The following is an 18,047-nucleotide window of genomic DNA, read 5'->3' as shown; positions in this document are numbered from 1 at the left end:
ATATAATCATTAAACCTTTGTTAGAAGCAAGAATATAGATTTTTATCAATTCGTATTTATATTTTGTATAGATATGGTGTAGTTGGAATGTATTGTGTTATGTGTGTGATTTTATACCAGTATTATTCATTTGTTTTAAAAAAAAATTTTATTAGGGAGTATTTTAACACAGTTTTTTAGCTAGGATGTCTTTTTAAGTATTCACCTGCCATGCATATTTATGAAGGGAATGAATATGTATTAGGTTAATTGATTGTTCATGTGATTGGAAGTAGGTTGCTACTTAATCCAGCACAGTAATGGAATTAGTGTTCTGATGAAGTCTACTATGGGTAGATAAAAGCGCTTGACCAGTGTTTTATTTGTTGTAATAAAAGTGTATGCATTTTACTGCCAGAGCTCCTGAGCGTATTTTTGGGGAAGTGATACTGATACCAGAATTTTAGATGTGTTATTTGGTGGAATTGAGTTGACTTTCGCTAGTGTGTGTTGTTTTTTATTTAGTTTATACGTTGTCAGAAGGCAAATTATTGGTCTATAATTTTTAGGGTAGCTTGCAGGTTCACTCTTAAGTAGGAGCATTGTTTTTCTTGTTAGCCAGGTTGGTGTCTGTTCGGGGCGCATATATAAATGGTTCTTACTCATGACTAAATCTTCGTGCAATGATGTTAATAATTTTAACCAAAAGTTAGGTACTGTATCTGGTTCTGGGGATTTCCAATTGGAGGCTTTTCTTAACCTTATTTAAATTTCTCTGGCTATTACTTCATCTCATTTCATACCATCTACCTTTAAGCTTCTTATTTTTTCTTTTACTTCTTCTATCCATTTATCATCTTTGTTATGTTCCACAAGATCTTCATAGATACTTTTCCAAAATGTATCTATTTCTTCTTTTTTCATCAGTCTTTCAATTCCTTTTAACTTATTTCCCCAGTTCTCTATGAAACCTTTTTGGGTCATCAATCAATTGCTTACTTTGCACTTTTCCTTTATATTTATCTTCGTATCTTCTAAGTTTTTCTGCCTGTGCTGAAATTTTTAGTTCGTTATTTGCGATAGTCCATGATAGATCCTAGTCTATTCTGATACTGCGCATTGCTTTTATCACACCATATCAAATCTCTCTTTCTCTCACATCCTTATTTCTTTCTTATACATTTCAAATATCTCTATATAGAATTTTTTTTCTCTTTCCTCTGTTGTACTCTGTTGCAGGGTCACGGAGAGTAGACGCATTTTAATATTGTAGGTCAGAGTTATGTGGAGCCTGCGTTGTGGTAATTTAGTCATTTTCTGTGGTTGTAATTGTTGGGGTTGAGGCTGGAGCATACCTCTCAATTGTATTCAATTCAGGTCTAGATTATGGTTACAATTCCAGTCTGTCTTCATAATATTGTGGCCGCTGGTGCATTTTTTACTATTTGGTTTATCTTTCAATAGTGCAGGGCCTGAAATTCATGAGATGCAGAATTTGTTATTTAGTTACCTCAATAGTTTACTACTATCGCCAGAGCACGGGGATCACTATGGGAGCGGCTATGGCCCCGAGTTTGGCATACACGGCACTAAGGAAGTTGGAGCAGGACCACATATACTGTTCCACCTTTTTTAACAACATAGCATGCTACTTCAGGTTTATTGACGATATTTTCCTGGTTTGGAAGGGTAACCGAGTTGAACTGGAGGAATTCCTCATTTATATCAACAACACCACCGCATTTCTGCATTTTACCAGCAAACAAAGTACAGAGGAGATCGAATTTCTGGATCTTTACCTGAGGAAGAAACAAGGCTCCACCACACTAACACTCAACCTCTATCAAAAACCCACTAGGATAAACCTTTTTCTGCACGCCACCAGTATGCACCCCTTCAAACATAAGGTGAGCGTGATTAAATCGCAAGGGATCAATATAGCATGAGTCTCCCAGGACCTGACGGATTTCTTGACCAACATTCGAAAGCTGCAAGTGGACTTTTTAGCCCAAGGCTACTCAGAAGGGCTAATCAACAGGATCCTCGACCCCATCATCAGCCAGCACCAACTTGGCGCCCCTAGGGCTCTAACTGACACCAGGATCCAGACCACCCCAGAAACTAGATTCCAGTTCAACTTGCATCCTGGACTTCTCTATGGACTACAACGACATCATCCAGATCATAATGGACAATTGACCCATCATCACAAATAACAGGTCTTTTGGCCACATTTTTCCAAGAAACCCTCCTTCACAGCTAGAAAACAGAGAAGCATTAGGGACTTTCTGGAACACCCTTGCCAAGTTAAACTTGACAACCCTGGTACCTTTGCCTGCAGTGAGCCTCCCTGCCACTACTGTAGACACATGACCGGTGCTGCAGGCTTTTACTGCCTCAATGGCAGGAGACACTACACACCTAATGTCAGAGGTGACTGCAATGTCACAGGAGTGGTTTCCAGGGCAGCGTGCACCAAATGCAATGCTTTCTATGTGGGCAAGACAGTCAACTCCCTTAAAACGAGGATAGCAAATCACCTGCATGACTTAAAATACTTGAAAGTGACAAACCAGCTGGCAGTGCATGCTCTCAGGAACCTAGGACACAGTACGTTTAAATTTCATGTTCTTGAACATATCCCTAAATCCCAACTAGGCGGGGACCACAATTCGCTGCTTGAGAAGAGGGAACTCGAGTGGCAAATACATTTGCAGGCAAGGAAAAGACCAGACCTTAACTATGCGGAATCTTTGACCCCAGTCTTGTATCTCAGAAAGATACAACACCGTATATCACAACCTCAGCACATGGACCTCTAACAGATTTACAGACAAAATGTTACCTTTCGTGCGACAGCCAGTTTTGATCTAACCAGTCTACCTCCAGCCCATGGTCTGATACTTCCCCTGGCAAATTCAGACTCATTTGTTTTTGGTCAATGGTTCATCTATATATATATGTTTTTATCTTTCATGTTTTCTACAATGGTTCAGTATTACTTTTTTGTGTCTTTCTAGCTTTTCAGGTTACATATCAGTGCCTTTTTAAGATTTTTTTTAATTAATAGCCCTCATTTAGTTCCATATCTTAATACATTAGTTTCTATTGATATCCATTATTTAAGAATTTTTCACTATTTTGTTTCTCTTTTTAGTTTCTGTATCTTATTTTTTGGTTTTCTAGTCTGTTTCTTATTTTACATACATGTTATTTTACATACATGCTATTTCTCTAGTATGCTTGGCTTTGCTTATTATGCTCTTTTAGGTCGTCCACCATCCTGACGAAGATTTCGAAAAGTGTAGCCTAACAATGTATTTTACCAGCAAGGGTTGATTTTTTTCCAGCAAGACTATTTTTAGTTAACTACATTTTTTTTTTTTTTTAGCTAATTTTAGCTAATCTCCGAACTTCACTATTGTAGGTTTTGAATGATTCTACTAACCACGTATGAGCTGGTTCAGGGTATCTAACCTATCAGATTGTAAGGTATGATGTCAAGTTGGCGTGCCCAATCACAATAAAGGTTTTTTCACCCACACTTGACTGGCTCCCACTGACACACCCCCAGGTACTCTTATAAAAGGAAATCGTCAGGATCACTCTTTCCATTAAGGATTGTACTTCTGGTACTTTTTACTTCAATAAAGTATGACCTTCTAGAATCTGAACTTCGACTATGTTGATTTTTTGCCATCACGGCGAGCAGAGCTCCTTAGCCGAGCCACATTTACATTGTTTTGCCTGTTTTTTCTGTGTGTTTCATCTTTGATTTCTAGCTGTCACACTAGCAGTTCCTCTCAGCAGGCGACCTGACCAGCCGGAACTACGACCTGTATACGAAGCCTTTCTAAAGGCTTTACTCAGCCTTCAACCACAAGCACTCAGGTACGCACAGCCTTTTTCAAGGCTTTACTGGTAGCCCAGCTTCTTCACCGACATCACACCGTACCTTTATTAAGGCAGCCTACCTGGTCATCCATTTATTCTTGGCTTCCCTAGGGTATTTTATTCGTGGACATTTTACCTCAATAGTTTGATTATTTCAAATTTATTTTGGGCAGAGAAGGCACAGAGCTTTTCTTCATTCTTATCCATGGCTTCGTTGTGACTTGGGAAGCCAGATTTTTAGCTCTTAAGTGGTTGAGAGGTATGGGTATGTGGGGTACGTAATCTGCAGGTTGCTGGGCTGGAATACGGAGTTCCTTTGCTGGAGGAGTGTGGGCGGTTAGTGGATTTATTGATGTTGTGAGGTTTTCAGTTTGCATTTCCATTGTATGGCAGTTTATGAAGAGACATAGGGGTCTCACTGGTTGGGACCTGTACCTTCCTGTCCCTTTGGTGTTAATTTGGGGGGCATTTAGGTGCTTTGCAGGTGCAAGGCATACTTGTTGAATAGTAGCTAGCTGCCCATGTGTATGTAGGTTTAGCTGAGCAGAGATCCTTTTTGCAGACTGCAAGCTCTACTGACCAATGGTAGCATACTGGTCAGGTGCAGTTAGCACTCAACTAATACGTCATTAAAAAAAAATGCTTGAGCGGACATTCAGTCCACAGTATTAAGTCTGACACAAACCCGTTTATTCCAGCAACTTGCTGGGTTTCTTAGTGCGATGGTTAAATCTCACCTATTTAGACCTTGGCCCCCCCAGGGTTTTAGACATTGCTTAGATCTCTTATACAAGCATGTAGAGAGGTAAGTGTGTAGGTGTAGCATTTTGCTTAGTCATCCTGAATGTTTTTTTTTCCTTGCAAATCACACAGAAATTGACTTGCTAATCCAGACATATTAAAATTGGTAATGCCTGCTTGTCATTCACTATGTTTGGCCATTGCTCTTCTGTTAGATGTGGTGGTTAACTTTCACAGAGGGAAGGACTTTGATTCATTTGGAAGACTGTTTGTATTTTGTAACAAACTTGTTTCAAGGAGCGGTACTTGATAATTAGGTGCTGAAATCTGAGAACAGAGTGCCAATGTATTTGGCATTACAGAGGACTGAGGTATACAATGGGTTGGAAGTGGATTTGGCTTGGCAGTAATGTGGTCAGTAGCTGGTTAGTTTTACTGCCCCCTTACATTTGTGTTCAGGTAAGTGGGTCTGTTTATAGAAGATGCTACTTCAGGGTATACAGATGTTTAAGGGAGAAGGTGGGCATATCATATGGTGTGGTCATATGCTCCTGGGTGGTGCCATGAGGGTAGGAGCTGTGATTATGTTGAAGCTGCCCAGTGGTTGTATTACGATACAGTAGGAGTCTTGTCAGCAGCCATATATTTGGTATATGGTATGTTTAGGGCTGGGGATAGTCCAAGAATGACCTATGGAGCCTGTCTGTACTTTTTGCATTGGACTGGTAGATCTTCATTGTGGGAAGCAGGTGTTGGGTTAATGGAGTTGCTGGATGACAGTGAGGTCAGTTTGGGTGCAGAGCATGGTAGTTTGGCCACTGATACTGGTTGAAGGGGTTCACAGTTGGGGAGTCATGTCTCTCAACTATACAGATTTTCACTGAATGTCCAGATTTTGAAAATATAAATAGTGAAGATTAATAAGAAACAGTTCAAAATGAGGGAAAATTATTGAGTTCTCTTCAAGAAATGTTGTTTTAATCACATGATGGACATATTACAGTGGCTTTTGTCAATACTTTAAGATGTCACTGTAAGCAGGAAATCATTTTATCAGTGGTGGAAATAATTAGCGATTGATGAGAAAATCATTTACTGTGGTGTGCTCATGCAAGTTTGCTCTGTGGTAGGCATAGGTAATGAGATTTATTATAGCATGTTTTGGGATCTCCTAGCTTTGAGACTCCAGGATATTCATTATCTTGATGTTACAAACCAGTGAACTGGTCATACCCTACTCCCCCATGATGATGTTATTCCAAAGTGCCTGGATTAAAAAAAAAAAAATCAGTCAGTGCAGGCTCACTGTTCTAGTGCTCTGAATATAGCTATTAATCTTTTATCTTCAAATGTGGAACAGTGCTTCCCATAATGTTGAACAACTGGGCAAAATGAGGGACCTTACAGCTTACTAACAACATCAGTTAGAAAGCTCACACGATAGCTAAAATGTGTTACTTTATACTTGCAAAACATTCTTTTGATGAATTAGTATGATTCAGTATGGTTTACCATGGATATTGTTGTGTCTTTCGGCTTTTCCCGGTTAGGGGTCGCCACAGCGGAACTCCGGTCCGCTAATGATTGGCAGTTGATTTTTACATACTGAGTTGCCAGCCCTGATGCACAACCTTCAATGAAGGAATGCCCATTCACGCATGTCTCCACGCAGAAGACAGTCTAGCTGAGGGTCAAACCGGACAGCGTCTTACTGTGAGGCGACAACGCTACCGCAGCACCACCACCGCGGATATGGTTTACCATGGATATCAGGAAAAAACAAAAAACTTAACTCTGAATGTATACATTTACCCTTCCATTGTGGAACTTTGAGGAACATGGATTTTAAGCATCTAAATGTTTCAGAAGCAGGCCTGTAACTGTTGTTCCTTCTTAGAAGTAACTCTTGTACCTTTTAACTCAACATAATGGCTAGGGACAGTTTTACTGTTCTTGCCCTAATTATGATTATCGATTTCTGTTGAGAACTCATGGATGGGTTAAAGAGGGATAATTTTATTGGTAGAATAGGTCTTTTAAAGCAATGATTAGTTTTATGTTGCGTGGGTGTCATTTGTATCGTTAATATGGGAGGTGGGAAAACATTTTTACTTTTATGGCATTTTAAGTTTCAAAGGTGTTTTGCATTCATTAGTAAGTACTTTTTATTCAGTTGATGAATGAGTTCGTGGAATTTTTATAGTCATTTCATTTACAGATCATGCTGAGGTTGCAGATGGGGACGTGTAGAGTGGAAATTATATGGTGCACGGAACAAATGTGGACTTGATAGGTGAGAGAAAAGGTTGAGGAAAGTATCGGCTGTTGGACCGGTATGATGGAGGTCACAGTTTTCAGTAGTAGTGCCTTATTGGAGTTTGTTTGTTTTTTGTGTTTTCCTCCCCTACAGACACAAGGTAATGTTTCTTTTTTTTTTTCCTGGTGTGGGGAGCATTAGAATTGAAGTTTACACTGGATTATTGGTAGCTGGGTTCTTTTGGAATGGGTCGGGTAGCGTGGCAGCCAGAAAGGGTAGGGGATTAGTGGGTTGCATTGAGTAAGTTGGTTCAGGCTAATGATTTAGCTTTGAGTTACTGCAGTTTCAGGGGAGATCGGGATTGGGTTAGTTTACTACATTCTGGGCGGTAAGGGCATGCCTCTGACCTTATTTGACCTTGGGGCATTGGGTATTTTTATGTTTGTTGGTACATCATGTTTGGTTACTTTTTCCTCACTTGTTTAATGGTCTATGGTGCATTTGGGGTTGTATTGTTAAGGGCATGACAGGGGTTTAAGTGCATTATATTTTATAATGGGTAGCTTGGTGTAGAAGTTTTAAGAGATTTAAGATAGTTGTTACATTCATTGGACAGTAAATGGGGATGCAATCTGACATGAGGGTATGCAGTGGACTTGGCATGGTTTCAAATGGCAGTAGGCAAAGTTTTTGGTTGTGCTGGCTGGCAGTTGCCCTGAGTCAGTATGGATAGTGGGAGGTATGGTAGGATGCTTCTTGGCCATTATTATGTAGGGCTATTGCCTATACATGGTTTTGAGTGGCAGTGGGTTAACTTTTGTGAGGGATCAGGGGTTTACACTCAGCAATGGTCTATTGGCTATTTTGTTATGTATGTGACAGAGTTTATAACTTGGGGGGGGGGTTGGGTTGGTGGCTTAGGTGAGGGACAAAAGGAGGGTTGGAGGATATTGAGTATTTGGTTTCTGTGTTAAGCTGAGGTAGGAGTTTCATTTGGGTTGTTGTGGACTACAGTTCATTTTCAGTTGTCAATATGGAACTTGTAGTGCTTCTGGTGTTTGGGCTGCTAAATGCTATGATTGCCGTTTTTAAAACATTTTTTATAATGGATAGTTGGTGTGATGTCAGGTTTGTTATTACATTGGAATTAAGGAGATTTATTTGGTTATTACATTCACTGGCTGTTAATGAGGTTAAAATGTGACACAATGGTATGCAATTGCCTCTGTGTGGTTTCAGTGACATTGGGCTTAGCATTTGGTTGCCCAGTTGGCTGGTAATGCCCTTGGATTTATTGCAAGGTTTCCATTGGTAGTGAGGTAAGGATTATTTAGTTCATGTGCAGTGGTTATGCTAGGTTTATGAGGTTATGGTTGCTACCTTAGCATAGGAGGGGTCAGTGGTTTGTTTTCAGCTGTTTAGGTTATCGGCAATTTTCAGTAAGTATGTGTTAGAGTTTTGGAGGTGATGATTTGGATACAACTTGGTTAGGGGATGAGGTACACCAAATGGCGTTTGGCCTAATGTCTTAATGGTACCCAGGTTACTGGAAATTTTGTCAGAGAGGGGGGGGACAGCCTGGTTAGACTGGTGTGTGGAGAAGAGGGGTAGGTTTGCCCTCTTCTGTTCCTCCTCTGGTGTTGGATGTTAAATTCAATAAGGTGGGAAGGCACGTGAACAGTTGCACTGCTTGATAAGTAAATAAGCAAGCAGAGCTGCTTATTTGGTTGGTGGTGTAATTCAATATATTGAAGGTGAGCGGTGGTACACTGCCTTGTAAGTGCAAGGATAAATGAGCAAGTGAGGAATGCTGCTTATTCAAGGGTGAGTGGTTACACTGCCCTTATGGTTATTTAGTGTATATTTTCTTTCCATGGATGTTATTATTGCCTGTCTCATGTTTAGGTTGAAATTAATAACTATTGGTTAACAATCATGTTTTTGGAAGTTTAATAAAGGTCGTCAAATGTCATTCAGTGTGATGTGTTCTATGAAGGGGACTGGGACAATTGGATTAGACAATAAGAACACAAGTTTAACTGTGTGTGTTGTTTCGGAACTCAGAAGCAGCAATCACTGGTTATGACTGGATAAGTATTATAAAATATTAACAGCAATAATATGCCACGAACAATTACATTACAGTAATTGCAACTATCAAATTAGAATGCATATTTCATATCCATTTTAGGAAAATAGAGGCTGCTCTTTGTTATATCATAGCAGTGAGATCTGTTTATTTTATGTCACAGAAATGCCTTTCCATTATATATGGATGTGATAAAGGTGTACAATATTAAATTATCATAATTGTTTATGTACAGAGAAGGTCAGAAGGAGTTGCATTGTGTCTTTGTGGATTTAGAGAAAGCATATGACAGGGTGCCTAGAGAGGAGTTGAGGTATTGTATGAGGAAGTCAGGAGTGTCAGAGAAGTATGTAAGAGTGGTACAGGATATGTACGAGGGTAGTGTGACAGCGGTCTGGTCTGCTGTGGGAGTGACAGATCTGTTTAAGGTGGAGGTGGGATTAAATCAAGGATCAGCTCTGAGCCCTTTCTTATTTGCAATGGTGATGGACAGGTTGAAAGACGAGATCAGATAGGAGTCCCCGTGGACTATGATGTTTGCAGATGACATTGTGATCTGTAGTGAGAGTAGGGAAGAGGTGGAGGAGAGCCTGGACAGGTGGAGATATGCTCTAGAGAGAAGAGGAATGAAGGTCAGCAGGACTAAGACAGAATATATGTGTGTGAATGAGAGGGAGGACAGAGGAATGGTGAGGATGCAGGGAGTAGAGGTGATGAAGGTGAATGAGTTTATGTACTTCAGATCAACAGTTCAGAGTAATGGTGAGTGTGGAAGAGAGGTGAAGAAGAGAGTACAGGCAGGATGAAGTGGGTGGAGAAGAGTGTGTCAGGAGTGATTTGTGACAGACGAGTACCAGTAAGAGTGAAAGGGAAGGTTTACAAGAGGGTAGTGAAACCAGCTATGTTATATGGGTTGGAGACAGTGGCATTGACAAAAAGGCAGGAGTCAGAGCTTGACATGGCAGAGTTGAAGATGTTAAGATTTGCAGTGGGTGTGATGGGGATGGACAGGATTAGGAATAAATATATTAGAGGGTCAGCTCAGGTTGGAAGGTTTGGAGACAAAATCAGAGAGGCAAGATTACGTTGGTTTGGACATGTGCTGAGGAGGGATGCAGAGTATATTGGGAAAAAGATGCTCTGGATGAAGCTGCCAGGTAAAAGGAAAAGAGGAAGGCCCAAGATAAGGTTTATGGATGTGGTGAGAGAGGACATGCAGGCAGTTGGTGTGACAGAGCAAGATGCAGAGGACAGGAAGAAATGAAAACAGTTGATCTGCTGTGGCGACCCTTAATGGGAGCAGCCAAAAGAAGAAGAAGAAGTTTATGTATTGTCAAACAAGGTATATTGAAAATATATAGTATTGTGACATGCCATGAATTTAGTTATCTCTTCTGTCTCCCCCGCACTTTATCTCTATTTTTTTTATTATTTTGGGGGTGTGGAGTTTGTAATTTATTAACAATCTACTGTTTGCATAACTGACTGCACAGATAGGTACACCAACCACTGCAGCTCAGCTCGATATACTTCCACAGATGGCAGCACAGACACCCTGTACTTTGGGTTCCCATCCCGTCAGAGTTGCCTTCATAACCCCTGCTGTACCTGCTCCAGCTGCATCAGGTAGCTCTGCCATGGCTGCTGGTACAGTGGTACCCTCTGAAAGCACTAGTAGTGGAGGTTGCAGCAGGAGTTGATAGGGCTAGTAGAGAATATAATGGCACGTATCAGCATGGGTGAAAATGTCCTGTGTCACATTGCAAAGATGATGCTATATCTGACACTAACCAAAGACCTGCTGCAGGAGACAGTGATGACAGTTCTGAGGGTGAGGATTAGATTGTCACTATTCCCAAGCTGCATGTGGGTGTTCCTCCAATGTCCTCTACCTATCCCCAATCATAGTGTCCCCGGCTTTTTGTCTCCATCATCATCTCTGTCCGCCTTGTATGTCTTACATGTCTATGTATGCTTCCTAACCTAACCTGCCTACCTGATCCTCTCATTCCTGAGCACCTTTCACAACATTCCTCAATCTCTCAAAAATGATAAAAATGAATGCCTGCCCTTAAAAACAGATGCCCAATATGTAGCTCTCCTCTTTGCCTATGTGTCATCTTGACATTGTTGATTTAGTTCAGTTGAACATACATTGTTCTACTATTGTCACCCATCACTGGTGTGGTGACTCTACAAAATCATGAAACTGTGTGTACAATGGTGCATTTATGTTGTGAATATGTAGATAGCTATGGTGCTCTCCCATGAACCTCCTGTAAATTCCTATATTCTTTTCCCTGTGTCCTACCCTCTGCTTGCCAACCCTATTTTCACAACTGTCCTATCTGCCTATTTTTCACATGATTTATCTGGACAAAAAATACAGTAACACACAATACACATTCCCAGTAATGGCCCATGGAAGACTTCTCTTTATGCCCTTGGCACTTGCACAGAGTTTAGCATAGCACAGCAATGTTGAGTGGCAGTGAATGCTGTTTAACGTCTTATTGCAAAAGCTGAGAATTTCAGTGCAATGCACTATGATCATGTTACTGTTGCACAAATGTGCTAAACTCTGCTGTACTGTGGGAATACAGAGAAAAGGCAAACTAAAGACAGTACTGTGGACCAGTTAATGAAAGAGTTCTGAGCCTGATGGATGTAAGATTTCCTGTATAGCCTTTTGAGATAATTGCCCTGTTTGTAGCCTGTTGATCATAGTGTGATGGGTTCAATCATAGCTGTAGCTCAATTTATTAATTTATGACATTTCCAATTCCTATTGTATATTTAACCACAAATCTCTGTACTTCTGTCCTTATTAAACATTTTATTAACATACCATTTGAACATTTTCCATCTTCCCTCCCCTCTCTCTAATTACTGTCATTATTACTTTCTTTTCATCTGCTTCTAATTCTCTTTCACTCTCTCCTACTTCTTTTCCTCTCTTTCTTTCCTCCTCTCTCTGCTGTTATAAAGTAACATCCTCTATGCCCCTTCTCAATATGTCATATTCATGTGATTCTGCAAGGGTACTCAATTTTATAGGTTCATACTAGGCTATCTGCCCTAGGGCATTTATAAGCCTAGCCAGAGTGTGTTTGGCTTTCACCACCCATTTTAAATGAATTTTGCTATGCCCTTTTTCGAGGTTAGTATACTGTGCCTCTGTCTAACAGTGACACAGAAGTGATACCCAGGGTAAACCTACGATCTCCCATCCACTCAAGATTCCTCTTGAAGAGAGTCAATGAGGGACTCTGCCTAACCTGGACTGGGATTTTATTCCAGAGTGAAGGGAGCCTCTGGGTTATGAATCTGTCCCTCCAGCATGTCCTATTTATTTCAGGGCTGAGGTTCAAGTCTCTCGAGTGTGTAGCTCGATGGGATTTGGATTTTCTGAGGTGCAGCATGTCCATTAATTCCAGGTTGGACATGGCTTTATACATCAGGCACAGATCGCCTCTGAGCAGGCGGTATGCCACTGAGTAGATCTGGAGTTTCTTTAACCGGGCAGCATATGGCATCTGTTTGAGCCCTTTGATCCTCTTGGTGAGGTACTTTTGGGGTCTTTCCAGTTGCTGCAGGTGTCTGGTAAGGTACATCCCAAAAGGGGCATTGTATTCAATTATGGGACTGATGCAGGATGAGTAAAGAGGCATGATGACCTCCCCTGATCTAGATGTGAATCCCTTCATGATTAGGTGGGCTACATAAAATGTTTTTCTAACCACTTTGGCCACGTGGTTGTCAAATGAGAGATTGCTATCAACTTGGGTACCCAGGTCCCTAATTACTTCTTCCGTACTTAATGGATTACCACCTATGTGGTAATTTGTGGACACTTTGTTTTTGCCAAAGGAGATGACTATACACTTTTTGGCGTTTAGCTTGAGGCCATGGCTCTGGCACCAGTTGTCTGTTTCTATGAAGCCCTTTTGTAGGATGCTTGTGTCGCCTGGAGAGTTGATTATGGCGCCCAGTGTGCAGTCATCTGCGAACTTGGTCAGCCGCAGTCCTTCTGTGTTAGCCTGTACCTCCGAGAAATATATACTGAACAAGAGAGGTCCCAGGACTGAGCCTTGTGGGATGCCACTTGTAACTGGTTTGGAGTCTGACATGGCTCCAGCAATTCTAACCATATGGGTTCTGTCCTTGAGCCAGTTTGCAACCTATCTAGTGACATAGGGGTTTATATTTAAGCCGGTGAGCTTATCTATAATGCCCGAGTGGAGTATTGTATCGAAGGGTTTTGCAAGGTCCAGGTAGGCTGTGTGGACCACCTTCCCCTCGTCAATGGCCTTGGTGACTGTTTTAAAGAAATCAACCAGGTTTAAGAGGCAGGATCTGCCCTTAACAAAGCCAAACTGGGTAGGATCCAGTGTCTGTATGTCCCCAATATCTTTATTTATGAGGTCCATGATGATCCTTTCCATAGCTTTGCAGACCAAGCTAGTCAGGCTTATGGGATGATAGTTTCCAGGATCCGTTGAGGCACCACCTTTGTGGAGAGGGACCACTGTTGCTGTACGCCACTCTTTGGGTACATATCCTGTAGTAAGGCTAAGAGTGAACAGTAGTTTTATGTTTGGGTTTAGTACTTCTTGGAGTTCATGTAAGACGCTGCCCGGGACACCGTCTGGTCCCATTGATGCAGTGTTTTTTTGCTTCGGAGAGGGTGGCTCTTACCTGAGCATCTGATATGTCAGAGGGGCAGCACTCTGCTGGGATAGATATTTGCCCTTTTGGTGGGGAAGGGGGGGAGAAGTTTGCGCTGAACCTGTCAGCTAGGATATTGGCAATGTCTGTGGGTCCGGTGTATTTTTTGTCATTTTGGACTAATTCTGAGCATATCTGGAAATTCCCAACCAGGTTCCTAACATAACTAAAGAAAGCCTTGTGATTATCCTTAGTGTCCTGTGCAATTTTTCTCTCGAAGCTGGCCTTAGATGATTTTATGAGTGCCCATAGTTTTTTGCTAATACTGATCAGAGATGCCTTCCCTTTTTGGGATTTTGTTCTATCATGTAGTAGCTTCCTCCTTCTATTGTATAGTTTGTTTATGGCTGGGGTCCACCAGACAGGATGCCTAACTTTGGAGGATTGGGTCTTGGTTTTATTTGGGATTGCATGATCCATGCATTCCTGAAGGTGTTCATAGAATGCGTTTATAAAGGATTCTGCGGTCTGGGCCGTATCTTCCACAGGCCCGGGGGCTTTGAAGGATTCCACCTCGGTTTTATCGAGTGTGAAATTTGCTTTAGAGAAGTTTTTCACTGTGGTTTTCTTTGCAGGGGCTGGGGACGGGTTGTGAATATCTAGTGAGATTAGTTTATGGTCTGATCTTACCAGTGAGGGATTATGCCAAAGTCATATACTTTTCTGGAGACTCATTTCACCCTATCCTGATTTTTGTGTGTGTGTGTGTGTGTGTGTGTGTGTGTGTGTGTGTGTGTGTGTGTTTGCTATGCTTTGCACCCTATTATTATCATCTTTATTTAGTATGACTTTGTTTATTCTTTTTGCATTGTTCCTGTTTTTATCAGGTCTATGTTATGTTGTAAAATTCTTATGAAAATCTTTGAATTTTGTATATATTTTTTGGTCTTTCTTGCTATTTTATGAAATTCATTTTTGTAATTTCTTTTCCTTCATTGGAGCTTTTTCCCCGGGCCTCCACTAAAAATGGGATATCCTGGCCCAGTGGACTTTCCCAGTAAACAAATGCCAATAAATAAATAACAGTGTAGCAAGACATAATTTTTGCAGCCCCAACAGGTAGACTTGTTAAGCCAACCTTATCCTGCTTATGCATTTTTGTTTATTGCACTTTCCTATCCCTTATTAATAGCTATAGCTAATACTTTATTGTTTAGAACATGACAAATTAATGATGACTTAATAATTAAGACTAACACACCACACAGCTGTTCCTACATGCCACAGAAAACAATTTTCTGCTTTTCTTCTCTACATATGCCTTTATCTCTCTCTTCTCACCCCTTCAGCATCAGAAAGTTTTCACTGTACTTCGTGTTATTTTAATATCATGGAATATTAATTCCTTTGTGGTGTGCTAAGTTAACACTCGTATGTACAGAAAGATTTTTGACCAATTTCAAGTGTTCTATTCCAGCCATTAGCTAAGTGTTTCTGCTTTTACTACACTATTTTAAGAGTATTTGTTGGCTGCATATTGTCATGAGCCAACATTATCCTACTGTCATTATATGGTTTGCCCCTGCTGACATCTTACCCTGTTAGTGTATCTTCTCCTTCTGAAACATTACTCAACTACCTCTGCATTTGCACATAGTTTGGTGCTGGGCATCAAATGCAACTAAGGCTAAATGGAAGCACACAGCTTATGGCCGTATCTTTGTGATTTTTATTGTTTTTTGTCTGCATTACTCTGCTATGTTTCATGCCACTGTGCTAAACTATGTTCATTCAGTTTAATGTACTTTTCAACAAGCTAAAGAGTTGGATGTGCAGATTACAGTGGTCAGTAAGGTGATGAAGATGAATACATACCTTAATGTTTGCTGAAATGTGATGTCAGAAGTATGACTTTCTCCGTGGTGTGCTTAAATAATACTCACATATAAATATTTTTTGGAATACTCTAAAAGTTTGAATAGAGATGGATGACAAAATGTTTCAGGATGGTTTGTCTGACTCCTGTTTATGTAAATATGGGTTACACCTTTAGTTAAGACATCATTATCCTGCTGCTATATTAATGTGTCTGCTACCCATTTCTTGTGCACATCTCTGAGTGAAAGTCAGCACAGTACAACATAAACTACTGCTAATTCCCATTCTATTTTCAAAAACTTCAAAATATTATTATTATGCATGGGATAATACTTTGCCATCATCAGCACAATTCAATTTTGCAGTGTTGTGCTCAAAGAGTAGAAAAGTAAAATAATTCTTATTTTAGGTTGCATAAAGTCGTATGTCTCCATTACTTTTGTCAGCAGGTGATCTTAATTTCAGAATGCTCTTCAGTGTTTACAACTGTGTTACAAGTTTGGCTAACTTATTCTCACATAAACCATCACTGTTATTCTGCAGTGCACTGTCATATGTATGACTTGCATGTTTCTCTTGGCAATGCAAGTATGAGACAATGCAAGTATGCAGTCATGCTGACATGAGGCTGCAAGAAAGTTTGATTGATAAACCATTTGTGTGCAACAGTGAATGTCTATGACATCCCATAATGAGAAACATGTCAATGTCCCTCAAAGTAACACAATGTACATGAGGGACAGTATTTAAATTTTAGTAGAGAAATATGTCATTGCATGTGACAATCATAGGGATGTTACATTGTCTTGAGAAAGCATGCATTTGCTGTGAAAACTGTGATGCAGTTTCATTAGTTCCTAACAACTCATTTAAAAAAAGTTCAAATTCCTTATTTCACATTGTTAATGTTAGTCTTCTCCTGTGATGTTTGCAAGTAATGCAGTGCCCTCTAGATTATGTAACTATATATGTAGGAGATTTGATGCCCAACATGGGAAACGTGTGTGTGAGACAGAAAGTGTGTAACACTGTGGTGTCTTATCCACTTCTCCTAAGAAGAATAAATGTAACTGTTCATACAGCTCCTTTATCCCATTTTTTACTGAAACAGCCTGTATGAAAAACTCACTGATAAGGTCATCCTCACAAAAGAACACACTTTACTCTTAAAAGTCAAACTTATCCTGTGGCACTTGTGACTAATACAGTACTCTCTAGATTGTGTAACTAGATAGGTAGGAGGTTCAATGCCCAACATGGAAAATGTGTGGGTGTGTGTGAGACTGTATGCAGCACTTGGTGCCTGTATCCATTTCCATTGAGAGGAATACATTTAACTGTTCACTCATCTCTTTTATCCCACTTTTTGCTGAAACATCCTGTATGAAACACACAGATAAGGTCATCCTGAGAAAACTGCACTCTCTACCCTTAAGAATCAAACTTTTCCTGTGGTGCTTGCAACTAATACAATGTTTTCTAGATTATGTAACAAGATATTAGGAGGCTTGGTACCCAGCAAGGAACACGTGTGTGTGTGTGTGTGTGTGTGTGTGTGTGTAGCACTTGGGGCTGTGTCCATTTCTCCTGAGAATAATACAATTAACTGTTATCACAACATCCCCATCCCACTTTTTAATGAAACACCTTTTAAAAACGCATTGGTGAAGTCATCCTGAGAAAAGTGCATAGTCTACCCATAAGGATCAGACTTCTACTGTGGAACCTGCAACTAATACATTGCTGTCTAGATTGTGTAACTAGATAGGTAGGAGATGTAATGCCCAACATGGAAAACTTGTATATCTGTGTGTGTGACACATTGTTGTATCCAGTTCCCATTAGAAGAATACATTAACTGTTCACACAGCTCTCTTATTCTACCTTTTATGGAAACATCCTCTATGAAACACACTGATGAGGTTATCCTGACAAAAGTGCACCACCTACCCTTAAGTGTCAGACTGTGGTATTTGTGATTAATGCAAGGGCTTTCAACATTGAGTAATTAGATAAGAAGGAGGTTCAATGCTTAACATAGGATATATGTGTGTGTGTGTGTGTGTGTGTGTTTGTGTGTGTATGTAATGCTTGGGATAATTGTGTGTATGTCACACTTAGTGCTGTATACACCTCCCCTGAAGGGAATGCATTTTAATGTGCGCACAACTCTCTTATATCATCTATGAAACACATGCATGACATCATCCTGAAAAAAATGGACTCTCTATCCTTCATTGTCAGACTTCTCCTGTGGCTCTCATGGTTAATAGGGAGTTTACTGCACTGGGTAGTTATAGGTAAAAGGCTCATTGATTAATATTGGGAACTTGTATGAGTGTGTGTTTGTTTGAGTGGGGGTGTTTATACTTTGGTGAGCATGTGCTCAATCACCTTTTATTCTGCATAGATGTTTTAAACTGCTAGATGACTCCACCATCCCCTAATCCCACCTTTCACAACCACAACTTCTTTCACACAAGGGCTAGCTTGGTGTACTCTTTCTACTCTACTGCATACTATTTTCTATACATTACTTAA

Source organism: Protopterus annectens, chromosome 5.part0, assembly GCF_019279795.1.
Source record: "Protopterus annectens isolate FY-2018-M chromosome 5.part0, PAN1.0, whole genome shotgun sequence".
NCBI classification, from domain to species: domain Eukaryota; kingdom Metazoa; phylum Chordata; order Ceratodontiformes; family Protopteridae; genus Protopterus; species Protopterus annectens.
The sequence above is the reverse complement of the archived record's forward strand: the minus strand, read 5'-3'. Positions refer to the sequence as shown.